The following is a 22,387-nucleotide window of genomic DNA, read 5'->3' as shown; positions in this document are numbered from 1 at the left end:
TGTTCCGCTTAGATGCGGATTTCACTATAATATGAGGTTGGATACAAAGCACTCAAATATCTCCCCCAGATATTCACCCTCTAGAGAGTCCCAACAAAAAACCCCCAACTTCTAAGTATTTAACATAAGATATGTACATGAATGAAAAACTCACAAAATAATCAAGATATAAATTACCCCAAAATACTAATGTCGATTTGACCCTTCTGCACCGCCAAAACTCAAGCCGTCGCCACAAAATTGCTGCCATAATCTCCCAAAACAGATGGTATACTGTAACGCCCCGAGTCCCTCAGGTTAGTTAGTCTCGAATTAGGAGATTTTCATTTAATTTTAAATTAAACTTTAATTAAATTTATGTATATCGGATTTCGCATGATTGGTTTTATCTTAGGTTGGGATGAGTTTTTTCTTTTGGGCTTGTTTATGTTGGGCTTTTAGTTGGGTTGGTTGGGTTTTAAAACAAAGGAAAAAAAATTAATAAAAAAAAGAAAACCTAAGTTTATCTTCTCCCTCTCCCTCTTTCTCGTGTTGCTCCAGCCGCCCAGCCCCCATTTTCCGATAACCTCCACGCCGGCGACGCTTCCTCAGCACAGCGGCGACATTCCTCAGATCGGCGGCGACGACACCTGCAACACGCTCACGAATCCAACCACACCTCCACTAGCAGTGACGCTCCTCGAACCCAGGCGGCAGCGTTTATTCAAACTCTAGTGGCAGCGCGGCGTTTTCCGGTGGATTTAACGGCGGGCCGACGTACCTCTTCATTTTCTGCAGTGTTTGTGGTGTTTGGCGATTACCCACATCCGTTCGAAGCCCGATTTAGGTTACCCACACCTTTGCGAGCTACATCTAAGTTACCCACACCTACACGAAGTCGATTTTGCGGTAATGAGCCATTTGAACCCTCTTAGAATTGATTTCAAAGGCTGAATCGTATACATAACTTGCTGTTTTTTTTTCTGTTTTTAGTGCCTAGGTGTGAGATCGACGCAAAACTTAGGGGCGTGGTTGTGAGTAAATAGACAAGGGGCGTGTGCGTGCGTTAATGTGTGTTAGTTGGTTTCCATTGTGTTGTTTTGTGATGTTTAATATTGATTTTGATACGCTATTGTGCTAGGTAACTATCGTTTGTGTTAATCTGTATGCTTGGTGTAGTGTTGAATATTCGTTGGTGATAATGGTGGAATTTTGCCTTGTTAAACTGCTGAGAATTTTTGTGAAATGATGTGTGTTTACAAAGGATGCTCGTTACAATGGAATTATTGCGATTATGTTTTCTTATGATGTGGGCGTGCTAGTACAGTTTATATAAATGTTTCTTTATGATGCGAGCGTGCTGGTTCGAGTCATATTATTTTGTTATGAGATGTGGGTGTAATAGAAGCATGTTTTCGGACCCTGTTTGCAGGATAGGGGTTGTTGTGGAGTTGGTTATGATAAGGAACGTTGGATTCTTGTGGAAAGTGAATGGGTGGGTGTCAGGGCCTCGGGTATAAACGGTCGGGGGCTGATACGTCACTAATTGGGTATCGAGGCCTCGGGTAAAAACGGTCGAGGGTCGATACACCAATTTGGATAAAGATGAGTGTCGAGGCTTCGGGTATAAATGGTCGAGGGTCGATGCGAAGAGTCTTTTGAAAGGACAACTATTGGGGCCTTGGGTAAAAATGGTCAAGGGCCATTAGATTGTAAAGTCATCGAGGCCAATAAAGAAGAAGCACAAAGGGAGAATCTATTTTATACTAGCGAGATCGTGAAAATGTCCCTTGTAGTATAGTAATTGATAATGGGAGTTGCACAAATGCAATTGGCATATACTTTGTGGTTTGTTTCAACCTGACAACACAACCACATCAAAAGCCATACATCTACAATGGCTCAGCACACATGGAGATCTCAAAATGAACAAACAAGCTACCGTCAAATTTGCAATTGGACAGGTCTTATGTGATGTTGACCCTGTGCAAGCTGGAGATCTATTACTTGGAAAACGATGCAGTACGATAGGAGAGTTATCTATGATGCTTTCCAAAATAAGTATTCTTTTACACTCATTGATAAAAAGTTTACTCTTGTACCCATTTCCCCACATGATTTATGTATTGATCAATTAAAGTTAGAAAGAAAAAGGCAAGAAGAGGTCAAGGGAAAAGTCAAAGCAAAAGAGTAAATCGGAGGTGGACAAATGAGTTTGTGTGCAAGGAAGAGTGAGGTTGGATATATTTTATTTTCTAACCTAGTTAACCTTTACTTTTCTAGCATTTTTATTGTCTATTTCAGAAACTACCAATGAAAAATCCAAGTGAAGGTACATAACAAAAGATGGCAACCAAGCGACAACATCAAATAGCTCCAAATTTTGGACGTTAGGCACAAAATAAAAAAGGGAAGAATCATCAAATCCATTGATCAAGAATTCTACCTCAAGTTTGACAATGGAGAAAGAAAGTTTAAAAAATAAAAAATGACATACTTTTATTCCTACAAAGTTGAACCACAAGTAAGTATTTTCTTTAACTTCAAATTTGTTGTTGCAAATGAGTTCCCTTTTCATGTAGGATACATTATTTTTGGATAGATTAAAGCAAGGAAAAATGAAAAACTAGTGCTTACAAGGTGGATCTAGTGTCTACATGACGACTAGACAAAGTAAGTATGGAAAGAACTCTATTTTTTGAGTTACTAACTTGGTTTCTTTATGTTCAGGTTCCAATTTTGATTCCACAACAAATCCTTCAAAAGAAAGAGATGATGATATGAATTAGCAAGTCTTTTTATTTTAGTAAGGTTTAACCAATTGTGCATTAGCTTCTTTATTTTGTGCCAAGTTTTAGCCATAATATTATTAAATTAGTTTAGTTCGTTATTTTATTTTATTTATTTATTTTTACCCAAATAAATTAGGATTAATATTTGTGGCCACTTTGGTTATTTTTATTGATCAGCCATATATAAGCTTATCATTTAGGTTTTATGGAGTAGTTGAGTTTTAATGGAATTTTGAGCCTTTGAGCTAGTCGTTTCTTTCAAGCTAGCCAAGAGCGCTTGAATTTTGCAAACTTAAAACATTCAAGTTGGGTTTGACAACCTCTCTTGTGGAGTGTTCAACCTTGAGTAAGGACCATGTTCTCCTTACCTCGTGGTCTTCGATCAACAAGGTTACCGTATTTCAACTCTTTCTTATGGTTGTGCTCAACTGATTTTGGTGGTATTAGTGTTTGTGGATTAGGGGTTCACATATCCAAAGGGTTTCTAATTCAAAGTTGCTAGGGTTTTCATATCACTATTCCTCATGTCATGCCAAAGTTTGGAAAAGTTAGTATACCTACTTTAGTCCTAATTATATAAAATAAAACGTAGTGAGATTGAAAATAAAATACTTTGTGATGCTATGCATGTTGACCTCATTCTACTAGATTGCAAAGTATTAAATGATTGTATGTCTATTATTGAAGAGATAAGTAGTATAATTGAAGATGAAATACATTGTGAATCAACACATGATATTCTTATTCCCATGGATTACAAGTTGTTGCATGACATTTTACCTATTGTTTAGGAAGAAGGTGATGAGATTGAAGAAGAGATGCTTCCTTAAACCATGCATGAAGTTTCAATTGATAACAAAGCACTGCGTAATATTTTGTCCCTTGATGAGAAGGGAAGTAGTATATTAGAAAATGAGACACTTTGTGATTCTATGCATAACATTCCCAATCACTTAGATAACAAAGTTTTTTTTTTCATTGTGAGATTTCTACTCTTGTATTATTAATACATGAAGAAACATTTATGTATGTATTTCAACTAAGTTAAATGAAAGAAAAATGAGGAGTTGGAAAAAAGTAGGTAGAGGAAGAAAAGAGAGAGTGAGATCAAACCTATTTGGTAATAGGAGTCAAATCTCATGGGAGTATTGAACCAGGATTTGTACTTTTACACTAACATACTTTATCCTAGTGGTTGCACATTTCTAAGATTTTTGCAAGAAACGTCAACTCCTCACATCAATCATGATCGAGCACAATTAGAGTTGGAAGCTATAAATGCTCATGATAATATAGAGCTTAAAGGAGTCATCTGATACTCAAGACTTTAAGATCATCTTACAAGGTAAGTATGAATTAAATCTTAAAGTTGCTACTAACTTGAATTCATTATGTGTTTATTTTCAGGACTTACATAAGAAGAATTGTAAAGAATGAGATGGAGCCAGATGAAGGAATTGTGTAGCAAACGCCAAACTTATCAAGTTTGAAAGTTTTAGACCTAACCTAGAGGAAAAGAGACTCCTAATACATGCCCATAATTCTACATTGAGTTTGATACAAATGAGAGTTCCTTTCCCAGCGCTATCCATAATGCACGATGATGAGTACAAAATAACAGTGTCAAAATAACACTTCACTGTGAGTATAGTGTGTTTTTTTTTTGTTACTAATTTGGTTATTTTTCTTTGTAGATGACCATGGACAAATGAAGTCTGAGATGAAGGGAACCATGAGAAACTACTTGTCCAAGAAGTGTTCTAAACTAATGTCGAGAACACCAAATGTTATATTGAAGAATTCAAATACCAAACAACAACTAGTAAATACAAGCACAAGTTAAACAAGCCAATTGATTGGATTTAAAAGACACTTTTGAGCGAAAAATCTTTTCACAGACCAACCCCAAGAAGACCAAGAAAAGCATCAATGCCTCACAATTTTAAGTTTGCTCTACAAGAAAAGTATAACATAAATCTTGATTTTGAAGATACTAACTTGGTTCCTTTAAGTGTAGGTAATAAATTTGATTTGAGGACGAATGTTTTTCAAGGAGAAAATGATACAATCATATTTGGTAACTACTTCTTTGAACCAAGTCATGACACGAGGGCAGCACAATCACACGTTCAAGGTCCACAACCCGCACGCATACGGCCTCAACACCATGCTAACCTCACAAGAGCTCATCCCACGCGTGTCATCCAGCACGTTCAGCACCTCCTGTGGCACGCCAACGCCCTTCGGACACATGCCTTTGCCTCAAAGCTTACCTCTGCATGCGCCAACGCCACGCACACGTGCGCATGCTCCCTGACTGGGGTTATGCTGAACGCACGCACTAAGCGTGGTAACAATTCTATAGATGCAAGCGCACACCTGTCAGAGTAATATAAAATGGATGGAGTATCCAAGTATCGATCCTCAAGGACTTCTAAATAATTTCCAAACTCTAAAGTTTTAATGAATAGTGATCGTTGAAATGAGTGATTCTTGTAAAATGGGAAGTGGTCACAAATAATGGTTTTGGATTTGGGATTTGGTCTTATAATGGTAAAACCTAGCCCGAATTACTTCAAGTTAGCCAACAAAGAATCAAGGATACGCTAAGGACGATATGCATTTTACTTTAGGAACCAACGATTACGCTTTTCACTTAACTTAGGTCTAAGCAAGTTCAAAGTCCTAAGACATTCCCTAATATGTCTATTATGAGAGATATCTTAGTTTTAGGATGGAAATAGTCGCAACCTCGGGCAAAGGTCCTATGTTTAGGCTACTTAACCGGAACCCTTATGTCTAAGGCGCTCCTCTCCTCGGTTTAACCACTCAACAATGCAAATAAGCAACCTTTTCAGTATTGACTTGTTAAGACTTATAGTGGCCTTCTCTAAATCCTAACTTTTTGGGAAAACATGTTGAGTGATTACGCTTGTTTACATGCGTAAAAAGAAGGTTTTAGATGCTGTTTTTACTATGTTTTAACTTTGTTTCGGACTTTTTCTCGGTCGTTTGAGTTCCAATTCATGCAAAATTCATATATGATGGTTTGTGGTTGGCTTATATTGTATTTATGACATTTTAGGACGATTTGGGAGTGCAAATTAATCAAAAGAAGCAAAAAGTCAGAAATACCATCATTGGAGGCGCCAGGCGCCTGGGAAGGCTCCAGAAAACAGTTTTTCTTCCAACTTTGCCCTTAATGAAACGCGTCTTCCAATGCGTTTTGGTGGTTCCAACCGATGCATACGTGTAGAAGAAGTGTTCCACTATCAGTTTGAGCACGATTTAGTCAGTCAAAGGAGTTGGAAATGGGTGATTCACCATCGTTTTAGGACCTACCTAACCAATTCTGCACAGCTATAAATTCCAGCAGCTTCTCCACCAAATTCATCAAGTCTTGCTTCCTTCTCTTGATCATTTTTAGTGTTTCTTTGTTGCTTTCTAAGTACTTTTGAGTTGCTTTCATTAGTTGCTTTTAGTTTTTAAATCCCGAGCACCTTACAATCCTTTATTGAGCTTTGTTTTGTTTTCGTTTGTACTTAGTTATTTTCTACTTATTCAAATATATAAAAATCCAGCACTTTGCTTATCTTCCCTTTGCCTTTACTTTATTTTTAGTTAAGAGAGTTGTGTTTTTGGAGGAAAGAGCACGTGACACTTCCCCTTGCTTGAAAGAGAAGGGCGAAGCTCTCAATCCCAAGAAAAACTCTCCGTTAGTTAACTTTTGTTTTTCACACATGCATTCCAATTTCAACCATTTTACTTGCTGTATTTTCTTCAATATGTCTTTCTAAATTCCCGTCTTTAGCCCGGTTGTGGATAGTTAGCCTTTTATTTCTAAAAAGGGTTGCTAAGAAGTAGTGTTTTTGCTTTTTATTCATTGCTCAACATGTTTTCCCAAAAAGTTAGGATTTAGAGAAGGCCACTGTAAGTCTTAACAAGTCAATACTGAAAAGGTTGCTTATTTGCATTGTTGAGTGGTTAAACCGAGGAGAGGAGCCCCTTAGACATAAGGGTTCCGGTTAAGTAGCCTAGACATAGGACCTTACCTAAGGTTGCGACTATTTCCATCCTAAAACTAAGATATCTCTCATAATAGACATATTAGGGAATGTCTTAGGACTTTGAACTTGCTTAGACATAAGTCAAGTGAAAAGCGTAGTCGTTGGTTCCTAAAGTATAATGCATATTGTCCTTAGCGTATCCTTGATTCTTTGTTGGCTAACTTGAAGTAATTCGGGCTAGGTTTTACCATTATAAGACCAAATCTCAAATCCAAAACCATTATTTGTGACCACTTCCCATTTTACAAGAATCACTCATCTCAACGTTCACTATTCATTAAAACTTTAGAGTTTGGAAATTATTTAGAAGTCCTTGAGAATCGATACTTGGATACTCCATCCATTTTATATTACTCTGACAGGTGTGCGCTTGCATCTATAGAATTGTTACCACGCTTAGTGCGTGCGTTCAGCATAACCACCAGTCATTGAGCAATGAGTGGAAAGCAAAAACACTACTTCTTAGCAACCCTTTTTAGAAATAAAAGGCTAACTATCCATAACCGGGCTAGACACGGGAATTTAGAAAGACATATTGAAGAAAATACAGCAAGTAAAATGGTTGAAATTGAAATGCATGTGTGAAAAACAAAAGTTAACTAACGGAGAGTTTTGCTCGGGATTGAGAGCTTCGCCCTTCTCTTTCAAGCAAGGGGGAGTGTCACGTGCTCTTTCCTCCAAAAACACAATTCTCTTAACTAAAAATAAAGTAAAGACAAAGTAAAGATAAACTAAGTGCTGGATTTTTATAAATTTGAATAGGTAGAAAATAACTAAGTAACAACGGAAACAAAACAAAGCTCAATAAAGGAATGTAAAGTGCTCGGGATTTAAAAACTAAAAGCAACTAATGAAAACAACTCAAAAGTACTTAGAAAGCAACAAAGAAACACTAAGAATGATCAAGAGAAGGAAGCAAGACTTGATGAATTTGGTGGAGAAGCTGCTGGAATTTATAGTTGTGCAGAATTGGTTAGGTAGGTCCTAAAACGCTGGTGGATCACCCATTTCCAACTCCTTTGACTGACCAAATCATGCCCAAACTGATAGTAGAACACTTCTTCTACACGTATGCATCGGTTGGAACCACCAAAATGAACTGGAAGACGCGTTTCATTAAGGGCAAAGTTGGAAGAAAACCACGTTTTCTGCAGCAGCCTAGGCGCCTGGCGCCTCCTGAAGTATTTTTCCGTCTTTTTGCTTCTTTTGATTAATTTCCACTCCCAAATGGTCCTAAAATGTCATAAATACAATATAAGCCAACCACAAACCATCATATATGAATTTTGCATGAATTGGAACTCAAATGACCTAGAAAAGTCCGAAGCAAAGCTAAAACATAGTAAAAATAGCATCTAAAACCTTCTTTTTACGCATGTAAACAAGCGTAATCACACCCCCAAACTTAACTTTTTGCTTGTCCTCAAGCAAAACTTAGCAACTTTAATCAGCTTTCTAACACATGGACAAGGTAAAGCAAAAGCAGTCGAGATGTTCAATCATAAATTGTCTCAGGGAAAAGATGTCAAAGCCTACCATTCTATTGCCTTTGTAAGCTGAGTCACTATAAACCAAGTTTCAAATGATAAAAACTTTCTCTTTCAAAATCATTTTTCCTTTCAAAAACAGAAAACGTTTTCAAATACCCCTAAGGAATCTGCACACTCCCTTTTTACATTGAGACTTTTACATCTGAAAGACCGGCTACTAGCCCCTGAGGTTTCCACACACTAACATCGGTTTCAACCACAGCTACTCGTAGAAAGACTTTGAATCTAACAGCTAGGTCATAAGACGACGACAATGAGAAACACGAAGTCACTTATCACCATCCTTACTGCTATTTTCAAAGTCAACACCCAACCTAAAACTAAATGGGTGTCTACAGTAGGACTCAGAAATCATAAATACATTTTCTTTAACTCTCATTGTTTTTACCACTCTTTTCTTTCTAACACAAGTATTTTCCCCACTCTTATTTTCTCTCAACAAGACTCTTTTTACTCTTTTGCAACTTTTGTTTTGTTTTTTTTTTGAGCTAAGTGCTTTTCAACACTTTCTTTCTTTTCAACTGACTCTTTTTCAAAAGAAAATAGCATGATTTTTCAAATATAAATAACACTTTATCTTTCTGAAACAATAACTGACACAACGACTGTCCCCCCCAAACTTAAGAGAGACAATATCCTCACTGGGAAAAGACTTGTGCATCTGATGAAAAAGGCTTAACAGTAAAAAGGACAAGGACTTCCTATATAGGGGCAAAGAAAAAGCTTAAAGTCTGTAAAGATCAAAAAGACAGAAAAGAAAATGAGTTTATCACATAAACGAAGGAAATAACTCAAAGCTTAGTCAGGCATAGAACAGAAAACTCAACAATCTCTTAGAATCATCATTGACATGAAATCACATGCACAACACAGATGCTTCAAAGTAGGCATGTGAAAAAGCTAAACTAAGGTTAAGTGAAGGCATACTTTAAGTGATCAGAAGATAAACGATACTAATTTATGCATGCTTCAACTGAGCTCGAAACATAATCAATACAAAAAACATGCGTAGTAAGGCTAGAATATGCACACCTTGTCGCAAGCATAAAGAAGTGACCAAGCGTGGGTGATAAATCTTACCACGTGTCCGGTGGGCACACTCATGGATACTGGTATTGATCAATTCTCCATAATTCACATCTATGCCCTATAGCATGGCATAAACCAGCAGGACCCTATCCTGAGTGACATGCTCATCATGCTCCGTTGGCAGAATTCTGTTTTTGACTATATATAACCATTCTGCAGCAGCTAGTGAAACATCCTTGGGTTTTAGTCGCACCTTGCCATAACTAGTCAAATCCCAAGTGACAGAGGGCTTCCCAACACATTCTAGAGCCTCACCGAGCTGTTCTAGAGTCGAAGTCACTAACATCTTATTTCCCACAGCATCTCTGATATTCTCAATGTTGAAGGTGTAGTTGATCTGAGTGGCATCAAACCTTATTTCCTTCCCACGCACTACGGCTATATGTGCTGGGGATGAACAGCAGCATAGAACTCTCTGACTAACTCCAAAGCCTCACATTGTACGGGCTGAATGAGTGGTCTCCATTCTTTATCTCTAGCGGTCTCCCTCCAATCGTCAGGCACATCTCCTAGATTGAGATCGAATCCCAATTTTGTCATAATCTTACGGGATGTCATTAATGAAGTTCGAGTGGCTAAATTCGCCGCGTTCCATTTCGTCTCAACCTCCTCTCCCTCATTCAAGTCTAGTTCGATTGTATCAACTGGCCCAGGTGCCACTACCTTCTTCTTAGCTTCAGCTACTTTAGCTTTCGCAGCTCTCATTTTAGGTTCATTCATGGGCACTGTCGGCTTCTTAGTCTGAACTGCACGACGTTTTGAACTCTTTTTCTCCCGTCTCTTGTATTGGAACATTTCGCTTAACATCTGCGTGTCCTCAGGATCTTCTTCTCAGGTAGGTTCTTGAGTACTATTCTCCCCAACCTTGGATCTACCTGTATCACACCCAAGCGGGTTAACTGCATTAGAAGGAATAGCGTGAGCATCCCTTACCCCTGGTAGAGTGGCCATCGGTGTGACATACTCATCCGTTGCCAATGGAGTAGATCCAGTTCCCCCAGTAGGCAACGTTTGGTGACTAAAAAATGCTCCTTCTGTAGGTGTATCCAATGGGGAAGGTTCCTGAGTATCTTTTCTTACCACTTCGTTTTCGGTATCCTCCGAACTGGCATATTTGAACAATCGCCTCATGAAACCAGTAGGAAATCATCATTACCATCTCCAGGTGTAATAATCAGCGGAGACGAATAAAACTGCTCCTCATCTCTGTTCTCCATAGCTGAATCCTTAGGCGTTAGACGCCTACTACTCCCATCTTTCTCAGTTTCTGGGTCCGTCAGCACCTCCTTGCCCTTCCTCTTTTGCCCTATCGAGACCTCGGGCTCTAGCCTCTGGTTATGGCTCTTCTCTTGCTCTCCTCCATGCTCAACTCCTGTATCCTGTAAAGCATAACTCAACCGAACTCACGTCCGACAAGTTAGTACACGATTAAAAACATACTAGAATTTAAAGGGACAAAATTCAACATGTGTTACCATCGGCAGATTGGCTGGGATTGGCATCATAGGAGGCTCTAAGGGTTTTAGTTGTCCCATGTTGAAGGTACTCAATATGTTAGGGTTCAATTGGGGTGCTTGAGGTCCTCTTTCTAGGAATGGAAGTTGAGGTGGTGGGGGAACCCTAGGTGAAATCATCCCATAATTTTGTGGAGGTACCCAATTACCCATTCTATAATAAGGTGGAAGGCTAGGAAATAGAGTAGATGGGTTAGGCATTCCATAAGGATGAACACTAGCTGGAATTTGCATTTGGGACAAGGGAAAATGATAGGGAGGAACCGGGTTAAACAGAAATGGTTGGTACATACCCGGATTGATCATTGGAGGAGGTTGTTGAGGATGTTCAGCCCTAAACTCACTGTTTTGAGGTATATTAAGGATGGGTAGTTGCTGAAAATTAACATAACCATGTGGGCTCATCATAGGATGTTGTGTAGGAGCTTGGGAAGGAGGAAATTCAAATGTTTGAAGCGGGTTTCCTCCCCTAACAGCAGCTAGCCGAAAATCTGGAACCATGTGGTGTTGGAAGTTCTCCAATGGTGGAAAGGGAATGCTTGTGGCATTTGGAGCTTGAGTAGAAGAGGTAGGGAGTGAAGTATGTTGAGAGGAAGAAGAAATAGAAGTAAGAAAATGCTAGAAATTTCTTCTTCTTCTTGGTGATGGCTGAAAATCGAAAACAAGGGTGACGAGGGAGTGTGTTTTTTCAAAAAACAAAGGGGAGGAAGAGAGTTGTGTGGGTTTTTGTTGAGGTGTAAGGCTTAGGCAATGGGTCTATTTAAAGCTTTCCCCAAACTAAATTCTAAATGGAAAGAGATTGAGTTATAAGTTCAAACTAGGTTTCCTAAACCTAAAAGGAAAAAATAAGTTTGAATTCCAAATAGGATTAGGGAAACAAAATTTGAAGTATTTTTAAGGAGAGATGTGAAACTTAAATCACAAAGGATTAATGTTTGACCCAAAATAAAACCTATAAAATTCGAAAATGAAACCCAAACCACGAAGGAAAAAGATTTTTCGAAATGCTGGAAAAAATAGGGCAGGCGCCAGGCGCCTGCGTAATTTTTTTTTTTTCTTCACTCTTCTCCATCCTACATCAAGACTATCGTGCTTAAAATATACTCACTCTCGTGCTTCAAAATTAGAAACTACCTATAAAAACAAAAAAAACATTAAGAAAACAAAAATCGTAAACTAGCTCTCTCATTTTTTTCTTTTTTTTTTCAATGTTTTCAAGAACATTCTCTTAATAAGCAAAACTTTTTATGATTAAACAAAAAGAATGTAAGAAGTAAAAACTTTCTTCCTTTACCTTTGTTCTTTCAAAACGGATAAGAAGGAAAAACATTTTTCGCAAAAAATTATTGTCCTAAAAGTTGAATAGAGGTTTTTCCTCTATCCACTGGTTCTCCAAAATATGGCTTAAGTCTCTGCCCATTTACTTTAAAAATACTTCCCTTAGAGTCAACTAGATCCACTGCCCCATATGGGTAGACTTTAAAAATTTTAAAGGGACCAGACCATCTAGCCTTAAGTTTCCCAGGAAAAAGTTTCAACCTAGAATTGAATAACAGAACCAGATCACCTTCTTGAAGATTGTTCGGCCGAAGACGCCTATCATGCCACTGTTTAGTTTTTTCCTTAAACAGCTTAGCATTCTCATAAGAAAATTGCCTGTGTTCTTCTAATTCCAACAATTGTAACGTCCTCGCTTCACCTGCAGCCGACAAATCAAAATTTAATTTCTTAGTAGCCCAAAATGCTTTATATTCTAGCTCAAGAGGCAAATGACATGCTTTTCCAAAGACTAGCCTATAGGGGGACATGCCGAGGGGAGTCTTAAATGCTGTCCTATATGCCCAAAGTGAATCATCAAGCTTCAAAGACCAATCCCTACGGTTAAGATTTACAGTTTTTTCTAAAATGTTTTTTACCTCCCTATTAGATATTTCGGCTAACCCATTCGACTGAGGATGATATGCTGTTGCAACCCTATGATGCACATTGTATTTAGCCAGCAACTTATGCATAGACCTATTCACAAAATGAGCCTCCCCATCGCTTATCAGACAACGCGGGGTTCCATAACCCGTAAAAATGTACTTTTGCAGAAAACGAATGACAACTTTAGAATCATTGGTAGCAGTTGCAATGGCTTCTATCCATTTCGAAACATAATCTACTGCTAACAATATATAAAGCTTACCATTAGAAGATGGAAATGGACCCATAAAATCTATACCCCACACATCAAATATTTCAATCTCAAGGATCGGGGTTTGAGGCATTTCGTGGCGTTTAGATATATTACCTGTCCGTTGGCATTTGTCACAAACCTGGGCAAACTTATGTGCATCTTTGAACAGAGTGGGCCAAAAGAACCCACTTTGCAAAACTTTGGCTGCGGTTTTGTGTCCTGCAAAATGTCCTCCATATGGAGACATATGACAAACGTCTAATATCGCCTCGTGCTCTTCTTCTGCTACACACCTGCGTAAGATATTGTCAGGTCCTAGCTTATATAAAAAAGGTTCATCCCAACGATAAAATCGAACTTCATTTAGAAATTTCTTTACCTGTTGCTTGTTAAACTCATAAGGAACTATTCGACTTACTAAAAAATTTGCTATATCGGCATACCACGGAACTGAATCAACTCGCAAGAGTTGCTCGTCAATAAACTGTTCACATATAACAGTTCCATCATCACAGAGCGGGGATTCCAATCAAGACAGGTGATCAGCAACTTGGTTTTCAGTACCCTTCCTGTCCCTAACTTCAATATCAAACTCTTGAAGTAACAAAATCCACCGTATCAAACGTGGTTTCGCATCTTTTTTAGCAAATAAATATTTTAAAGCAGAATGGTCAGTAAAAACAATGACTTTTGTGCCTATCAAGTAAGTCCTAAACTTATCAAAGGTGAACACAACTGCTAACAGTTCCTTTTCAGTAGTAGTGTAATTGAGTTGTGCACCGGTCAGAGTCTTACTAGCATAATATACAGGATGCAAGATCTTGTTTTTACGTTGTCCTAACATAGCTCCTATTGCATAATCACTAGCATCACACATGAGTTCGAAAGGTAAATCCCAATTAGATTCGATAATTATAGGGGCTGAACTTAAAGCAACTTTCAACATTTCAAATGATTTTAAACAGTCATCACAAAAAACAAATGATCTATCATGTTCTAACAATTGACGCAAGGGTTTAGAAATTTTAGCAAAGTCTTTTATAAAGCGGCGGTAAAATCCCCCATGCCCTAAAAAACTTCTAATCCCTTTAACATTCGTGGGAGGAGGTAGCTTTGAAATGATGTCTATCTTAGCGTGGTCTACCTCTATTCCTTGCTTGGAAATTTTGTGACCCAAAACAATACCCTTTTGTACCATGAAATGACACTTCTCCCAATTTAGGACTAGGTTTGTTTGTTCACATCTCTCGAATACTCTCTCCAAATTAACTAAACATGCGTCAAAAGAATTTCCAAAAACAGAAAAGTCATCCATAAAAACTTCTAGAATATTTTCTACCATGTCAGAGAAGATGGCCATCATACACCTCTGAAAAGTCGCGGGTGCATTGCATAATTCAAAGGGCATTAGCCTGAAAGCGAACGTACCATACGGACACGTAAATGTTGTCTTCTCCTGGTCTTCTGGAGCAATAGTAATTCGATTATAACCCGAATATCCATCTAAGAAACAATAGAAATCCTTACCTGCTAGACGGTCGAGCATCTGGTCAATAAACGGTAGAGGAAAATGGTCTTTCTTCGTTACCTTGTTGAGTTTGCGATAGTCAATGCAAACTCTCCACCCACTCATAGTTCGGGTTGAGATGAGCTCATTCTCCTCGTTGGACACTACAGTTATACCCCTTTCTTTGGTACACACTGTACTGGGCTTACCCAGCTGCTGTCGGATATTGGGTATATAACACCAGCGTCAAGCCATTTAAGAATTTCTTTCCTTACAACCTCTTTCATCTTCGGGTTCAACCGCCTTTGATTCTCAATAGTGTTCTTAGCATCTTCTTCCAATAAGATTTTGTGCATGCAAAAGGCCGGGCTTATCCCTCGGATATCTACTATCGTTCATCCAATGGCCATTTTGTGCTTCTCCAAAATCTGCAATAAAGAATATTCATTAGTAGGTGATAAATTGGAAGCTATAATAACTGGTAAAGTGTCGTTATCCCTTAGATACGCATATTTTAAATGCGACAGCAATGGCTTCTGCTCCAAAGTGGGTGGTTCCACTATGGACGGAAGTAACGACTTGCATTTTTCTTCTTGTATTTTTTCAACAGGATTAGTCACATCTTCTGGTCCTTCTGCTATGTTATCAAGCGCTTCTTCAATCTCTGTAACTAACAAGTCATAAAACTCATCAAACATAATAGGATTCAAGCTAGTTATAGCAGAGCACTCTTCAAAGTCTCCTGGTAATTTCATGGCGTCTAGAACGTTAAATTTAACTTCTTCATTATTTACCCTCATTGTAATTTCTCCCTTCCTCACATTAAAAACTGTATCCCCAGTGGTTAGAAATGGTCTTCCTAAAATAACGGGAACGTCTAAGTCTGCCTCGCAATTTAGAATGATAAAGTCCGCAGGGAAAATGAATTTGTCCACATGGACTAAAACATTTTCTATCTTTCCCTCAGGTCTTATGATAGATCTATCTGCTAGTTGGAGGGTAACCATAGTAGGTCTAGCTTCTCCTATGCCTAAAGATTTGAAAACTGATAATGGCATAAGATTAATGCTAGCGCCTAGATCACATAATGCCCTACCTAAGTTTTTCCCTCCTATGGAACATGGAATGGTAAAACTGCCAGGATCGTTACATTTCATGGGTAGCGGGCTGCCTACAGCTTCACTACTACATTTTGTCATGGCTACCAGTTCATGCTCTCCTATCTTTTTCTTCCTAGAAACTATATCTTTCAAAAACTTAGCATAATTTGGCATCTGTTCTAGAGCATCTACTAATGGTATATTTATATGCAATTGTTTTAAAATATCTAAAAATTTTCTAAACTGGGAATCATTATTTTTCTTAACTAATCTTTGTGGAAACGAGGGAGTAGAGGTTAAAGAAGGTTGTACCTGTGGAGGAACACTCAGGGTGTCCTCATTACCTTTTCTAATATTTTCTTTTTCTGATGTTGTTGGATTCTCTGGTATCTTTATAGTTGGTTCAGTGGACGGAATCTGTACATCTGTTGTTGGCATTGTTGGTCCATCATATGCCAGTCCACTACTAAGGGTGACAGCTTTGCACTGTTCTTTCCCTTCTCGTTTTGGTAATTCAGTATGGCCTGGAAAAGAACCTTATGGTCTATTCTTCAATTCATTGGCGAGCTGTCCCAATTGGGTCTCAAAATTCCTCATTGATGCCGCGTGGGATTGTATCACTGCGTCGGTTCGGACCATGTACTCCTTCATCATATTTCAAGGTTTGAGTTGTTATTTTGAACTGGTGGAGTCGGTGTTCTCTGATTGTACTGCTGTTGCGGTGGCAGGATGTATTGTTGTGTAGGTGGAACATAGGGCTGCTTGTTCTGCTGGCTCTGCCCTTGATTAAAACCGCTCGAACCTCCTTGACCTCCCCATGAGAAATTAGGGTGGTGCCTCCAACCTGGGTTGTAGGTGTTCGAATATGGGTTAATGTTCCTATTGTTCCCATGTCCTACATAAAAAACGGAAGCAGGGTTATGTAGACAATTATCATAAATATGGTTTTCACTGCAAAATGAACAAATGAGATCGTTGACTTGGCAAACAGGGGCAGGAGTGCAATAATCCGACTGCACAAGTTGTATCGGCGTGGCTAATGGATTTTTTATTCCCAACGCCATCTCTTTCAGCCTCTGGTTCATTGTAACCATCTCTTTTTGCATCGAGGTTATAATGTCCAGAGCCAAAACTCCAGTTGGATCTTGCTTCTTCGGTGCTGCCCTAGATCTTTGCGAACACCATAGTTCGTTGTGTGAAGCTAAGTCATTTAGGATGTCGACTATCTCGTTGAATGTCTTCTTTGTAAAGGCTCCATTGGCAGCATTGTTTAGCATCATTTTAGTAGGATGATCTAAACCTCTAAAGAAATGTTCTATCTTGATGCATGCCGGCAAGCCATGGTTTGGACATTTTCTGATTAGTTCTTTAAATCTTTCCCACGCCTCGTGAACAGGTTCACGATCATACTGTCTAAAGGAGATGATCTCCTCTCTGATATCAGCGTGGCGAGTAGGTGGGAAGAATTTTGTTAAGAACTTCTCCACTAACGACCTCCATGTGGTGATGGATCTCGGTGGAAATGCATTGAGCCATGCTCTAGCTTGGTCCTTCAAAAAAAATGGAAAAAGTGTTAGTCTAAGAGCATCGTCTGTTATACCAGGTAATCGAAATGCATTTGCAATTTGAATGAATGATTTCAGATGATCATGTGGATCTTCATGTTCCTGCCCTCCAAAATGTCCAATTGTCAATAACATTTGGAACATCATTGGTTTAAGCTCAAAGTTTGCGTGGGCTGGAATAGGGTTGACTATCCCTGAATCAAAGTTCTGAAAAGCCGTGGCGGCATATTCTCGCATTGCCACGTCTCTGTTGTCTGCCATCTGGATATGGTTGAATTCATTATTTCTTGCGTGATCCCTCATATTACCGTTAACAGCAGGAGAATAAACCGGATCACGAGGTGGAATATCTGCCATTGATGTGCTCGTACTCTCTACTCACTTTCAGGACTGATTTCACCTTCTCTCTCTTTTTGCTTTTCTAGTTGTTTTCGAAGTCTTTGCTCCTTTCGAGTTTTTGAAGGGTCCGCTCAATCTCAGGGTCAAGGGGTAGAAGAAAAGATCTTGTGCTCATGCACTTTAACTTACCCTTGTGAGATAAACGACCAAAAATATAGAACAAAAACGGTGGATGAAAATTACACCCAACAACAATTCACAAAAATAAAAACTAAAAGAATTTGAAAATAATTTTAAAACTAAAGTCCCCGGCAACGGCGCCAAAAACTTGACTGGGGTTATGCTGAACGCACACACTAAGCGTGGTAACAATTCTATAGATGCAAGCGCACACCTGTCAGAGTAATATAAAATAGATGGAGTATCCAAGTATCGATCCTCAAGGACTTCTAAATAATTTCCAAACTCTAAAGTTTTAATGAATAGTGATCGTTGAAATGAGTGATTCTTGTAAAATGGGAAGTGGTCACAAATAATGGTTTTGGATTTGGGATTTGGTCTTATAATGGTAAAACCTAGCCCGAATTACTTCAAGTTAGCCAACAAAGAATCAAGGATACGCTAAGGACGATATGCATTTTACTTTAGGAACCAAGGACTACGCTTTTCACTTGACTTATGTCTAAGCAAGTTCAAAGTCCTAAGACATTCCCTAATATGTCTATTATGATAGATATCTTAGTTTTAGGATGGAAATAGTCGCAATCTCGGGTTAAGGTCCTATGTCTAGGCTACTTAATCGGAACCCTTATGTCTAAGGCGCCCCTCTCCTCGGTTTAACCATTCAACAATGCAAATAAGCAACCTTTTCAGTATTGACTTGTTAAGACATACAGTGGCCTTCTCTAAATCCTAACTTTTTGGGAAAACATGTTGAGCAATGAGTGGAAAGCAAAAACACTACTTCTTAGCAACCCTTTTTAGAAATAAAAGGCTAACTATCCATAACCGGGCTAGAGACGGGAATTTAGAAAGACATATTGAAGAAAATATAGCAAGTAAAATGGTTGACATTGAAATGCATGTGTGAAAAACAAAAGTTAACTAACGGAGAGTTTTGCTCGGGATTGAGAGCTTCGCCCTTCTCTTTCAAGCAAGGGGGGAGTGTCACGTGATCTTTCCTCCAAAAACACAATTCTCTTAACTAAAAATAAAGTTAAGGCAAAGTAAAGATAAGCTAAGTGCTGGATTTTTATAAATTTGAATAGGTAGAAAATAACTAAGTAACAACGGAAACAAAACAAAGCTCAATAAAGGAATGTAAAGTGCTCAGGATTTAAAAACTAAAAGCAACTAATGAAAGCAACTCAAAAGAACTTAGAAAGCAACAAAGAAACACTAAGAATGATCAAGAGAAGGAAGCAAGACTTGATGAATTTGGTGGAGAAGCTGCTGGAATTTATAGTTGTGCAGAATTGGTTAGGTAGGTCCTAAAACGCTGGTGGATCACCCATTTCCAACTTCTTTGACTGACCAAATCATGCTCAAACTGATAGTGGAATACTTCTTCTACACGTATGCATCGGTTGGAACCACCAAAACGCACTGGAAGACACGTTTCATTAAGGGCAAAGTTGGAAGAAAACGACGTTTTCTGCAGCAGCCTAGGCGCCTGGCGCCTCCTGAGGTATTTTTCCGTCTTTTTGCTTCTTTTGATTAATTTCCACTCCCAAATGGTCCTAAAATGTCATAAATACAATATAAGCCAACCACAAACCATCATATATGAATTTTGCATGAATTGAAACTCAAATGATCGAGAAAAGTCCGAAACAAAGCTAAAACATTGTAAAAACAGCATCTAAAACCTTCTTTTTATGCATGTAAACAAGCGTAATCACTCCCTACTTGTGCGCTCCAAACGTCCATCTACCTGTTGCCTCAGTCACGCTCGTCATCCAGCGCACATGCCTCTGTGCGCGCCAATGGCTGCCTAAGACGTGCCGTGCGCCACACCGCAAGCCTCACTCACTCGCATGCTGTTGCACGTCTACAACCAATGCGAATGCAAGTGAAAGTGTATAATATTCGCGTCGATGTAGTATAAACAAGGTCGAAATCCATATGGACTAAGGATATTACTCTAAGCATGCATTAAAAATACAAATAATGCAAATAAAAGATAATCGGTCTTTGTATAACTAAACTAAGTAAAATGCTATAAAAATGCATAAAGGAAATCCAAGAGAGAAATATTGTAATAACAGATGCTAGGGGCACACGAAAATAGAGAAACGGTTAAGGATAAGAGAGGGGGAATCAGTGCTAATGTTGTCGTTCACTCCCAATTAATGCTCTAACAAATATCACAATGCTGATTGCCCAAACATACATGGGTCTCTTTCGCCTCATCCTTGAGTACTCATCATCCTACTTAAATGAGAGTAATCTAACACAAAATAAAGCTTATCATGCATCAATAGAACTTTCCCAAGTCACACAAGAGCTAACAAATTTAAAATGATGGCTAAACATATTCAGTAAGATGAAAATATTAGAACAACTCTATTAAATCAGCAAGGTAAGCAACTAAAATGTCACTGTTCAAGAGCTACATCAAGCGACTTCCTCCCCCCCCCAATGGAAAATAAAAAGAAACAAGCCATTTCGTGAAAAAGCTCTAGAAAATCTCTCGAAACCTCCAGTTCAGTGAAGAACCAATAGCTTCAGCTTCCTTCCGTCAGCTCCTTCTCTAAAATGAATAAAGGTTTCCCTGTCTTTTGCATCTAATTTAGTGTATTTTTTCTCTTTTGGAATCTATTCCCCTGGGAATTGATAATGAAACAACCCCCATATTGTTGCTTGTATAGGCCCCCAAGAAATTAGGGCAAAACTTGACAAAATACGCCTAGTACGGATGTCAGTAAAAGTCCAGCATAGTGACTTTGGCGAAGCTACAGCATTCGTACAGTAATCTTCAACAGCACTTTGACACAACATCTTCAAATCTGCAAAAATATTCCAAAATAGCATGGAAGAGTTCAGACTTCTCGAAAATTAACAAAACGAGCTGTTCATATTTGACTTTTCTATTTCTCACTTAATTCCTCATTTTTTGAGCTTCTATAGCTACCAAAATAGTACCACAATAACTCTCTTTTGGAGAGTTATCACATGCGCACACCAATGCCTTGATGCATGCGTCTTGCTGCCTTCCCACACGCCCACGCCTACCTACTGCGACGCCCATGCCGCCTCGCTTGTCGCTCATGCCTGCTCAGTGCCATGGGCGTGCACCAAGACTTGTTGTCGTCCCTTTGCTTACCGCCCAGTCCTTTCCAAATTAAGGAAGATTGTTTCCTTATTTATTTTAAAGACAATTCATATTAGTTTATTTTGTATTAGATTTTATTTGCCTTCAAGTTTAGTTTATGAATTATTTTCTTTTACTCTTTCACAAATCTTTGCGCGCATATTTATATATGCAAAATCTAGTTATTAGCCTTGGCGTATAAATAGGTCATATATATATATATATTAGTCTTGGCCTAGGTCCCCTTATAATTTTTTGAAGATATATTTTAAAGTTTAATTTCGAATAAAAATAAGTTTTTCTTATATCTTGCCTTTGTGCAAACTCTCCAGGACGAATCTATTAAGTAGCCGCCTCCCCCGACTTTGAATAAATAATATATAATGTATTCTATCTATAGAGACTAAAGTTGGAGAGAATCTAATGTTCTGTATTCTCATTATTAAATTCTATATATATAGACAAATATACAAGGTTGACCTAATCCTATACGGAGAAGGTAAAGAACAAATTAATATTAATACAAGAATATAAAACATACTAATATCTATACTCTAACACTCCCCGTCAAGTTGGTGCATATATGTTAATCATGCCCAACTTGTTAGACAAATAATCTATTCGTGCTCCATTCAATGCTTTAGTAAAGATATCTCCTAGCTGCTCTCCAGTCTTCACATACCCTGTAGCCACTAATCCTTGCTGTATTTTCTCACGTACATAATGACAATCAACTTCAATGTGTTTGTTTCGTTCATGAAATACTGGATTAAATGCAATATGAAGAGCTGCTTGATTATCACACCAAAGTTTCATTGGAGTGGTGATGCCAAATCCCAATTCAATCAGAAGCTGATGTATCCATACTAATTCACACACCGACTGTGCCATAGCTCTATATTCTGATTCAGCACTCGAACGCGACACCACGTTTTGTTTCTTACTTTTCCAAGAAACTAAATTACCTCCGACAAATACACAATATCTTGAGGTTGATCTTCTATCTTCCATAGAACCTGCCCAATCAGCATCTGAAAAACATTCAATATTAAGATGACCATGATCTTTATATAACAAACCACGTCCAGGAGCACCTTTCAAATAACATAAAATATGTTCCAATGCGATCAAATGGTTAGTCGTAGGAGAACTCATAAACTGACTCATAATACTAACTGGATAAGCTATGTCTGGCCTCGTAACCATAAGATAATTCAACTTCCCTACTAATCTCCTATACTTCTCAGGATCTTTCAACAACTCCCCTTCCTTTGTAAGTTGTAAATTAGGTATCATTGGGGTACTACGCGGCTTAGCAGCTAACTTTCCTGTTTCAGTTAACAGGTCAAGTACATATTTCCTCTGTGATGAGAGAATCCCCTTCTTGCTCCTT

At 38.4% G+C, this 22,387-nt stretch overlaps 1 long non-coding RNA gene and 1 other non-coding gene across 2 annotated transcripts; both read left to right on the top strand.

Moving 5' to 3' along the window:
* Positions 1-475: 475 nt before the first annotated feature.
* LOC148210352 (uncharacterized) lies at positions 476-6,363 on the top strand. The gene is made up of 2 exons (XR_015792270.1): positions 476-5,121; positions 5,857-6,363. It is a non-coding gene; the product is annotated as an uncharacterized LOC148210352 (long non-coding RNA).
* Positions 6,364-17,112: 10,749 nt separating this feature from the next.
* Positions 17,113-17,219, top strand: LOC148210351 (small nucleolar RNA R71). The gene has a single exon (XR_015792500.1). It is a non-coding gene; the product is annotated as a small nucleolar RNA R71 (small nucleolar RNA).
* Positions 17,220-22,387: the final 5,168 nt, after the last annotated feature.

Source organism: Momordica charantia, assembly GCF_013281855.1.
Source record: "Momordica charantia cultivar OHB3-1 chromosome 7 unlocalized genomic scaffold, Mcharantia_2.0 BLBB01000007.1, whole genome shotgun sequence".
Lineage (NCBI taxonomy): Eukaryota > Viridiplantae > Streptophyta > Magnoliopsida > Cucurbitales > Cucurbitaceae > Momordica > Momordica charantia.
The sequence above is the reverse complement of the archived record's forward strand: the minus strand, read 5'-3'. Positions and strand labels throughout refer to the sequence as shown.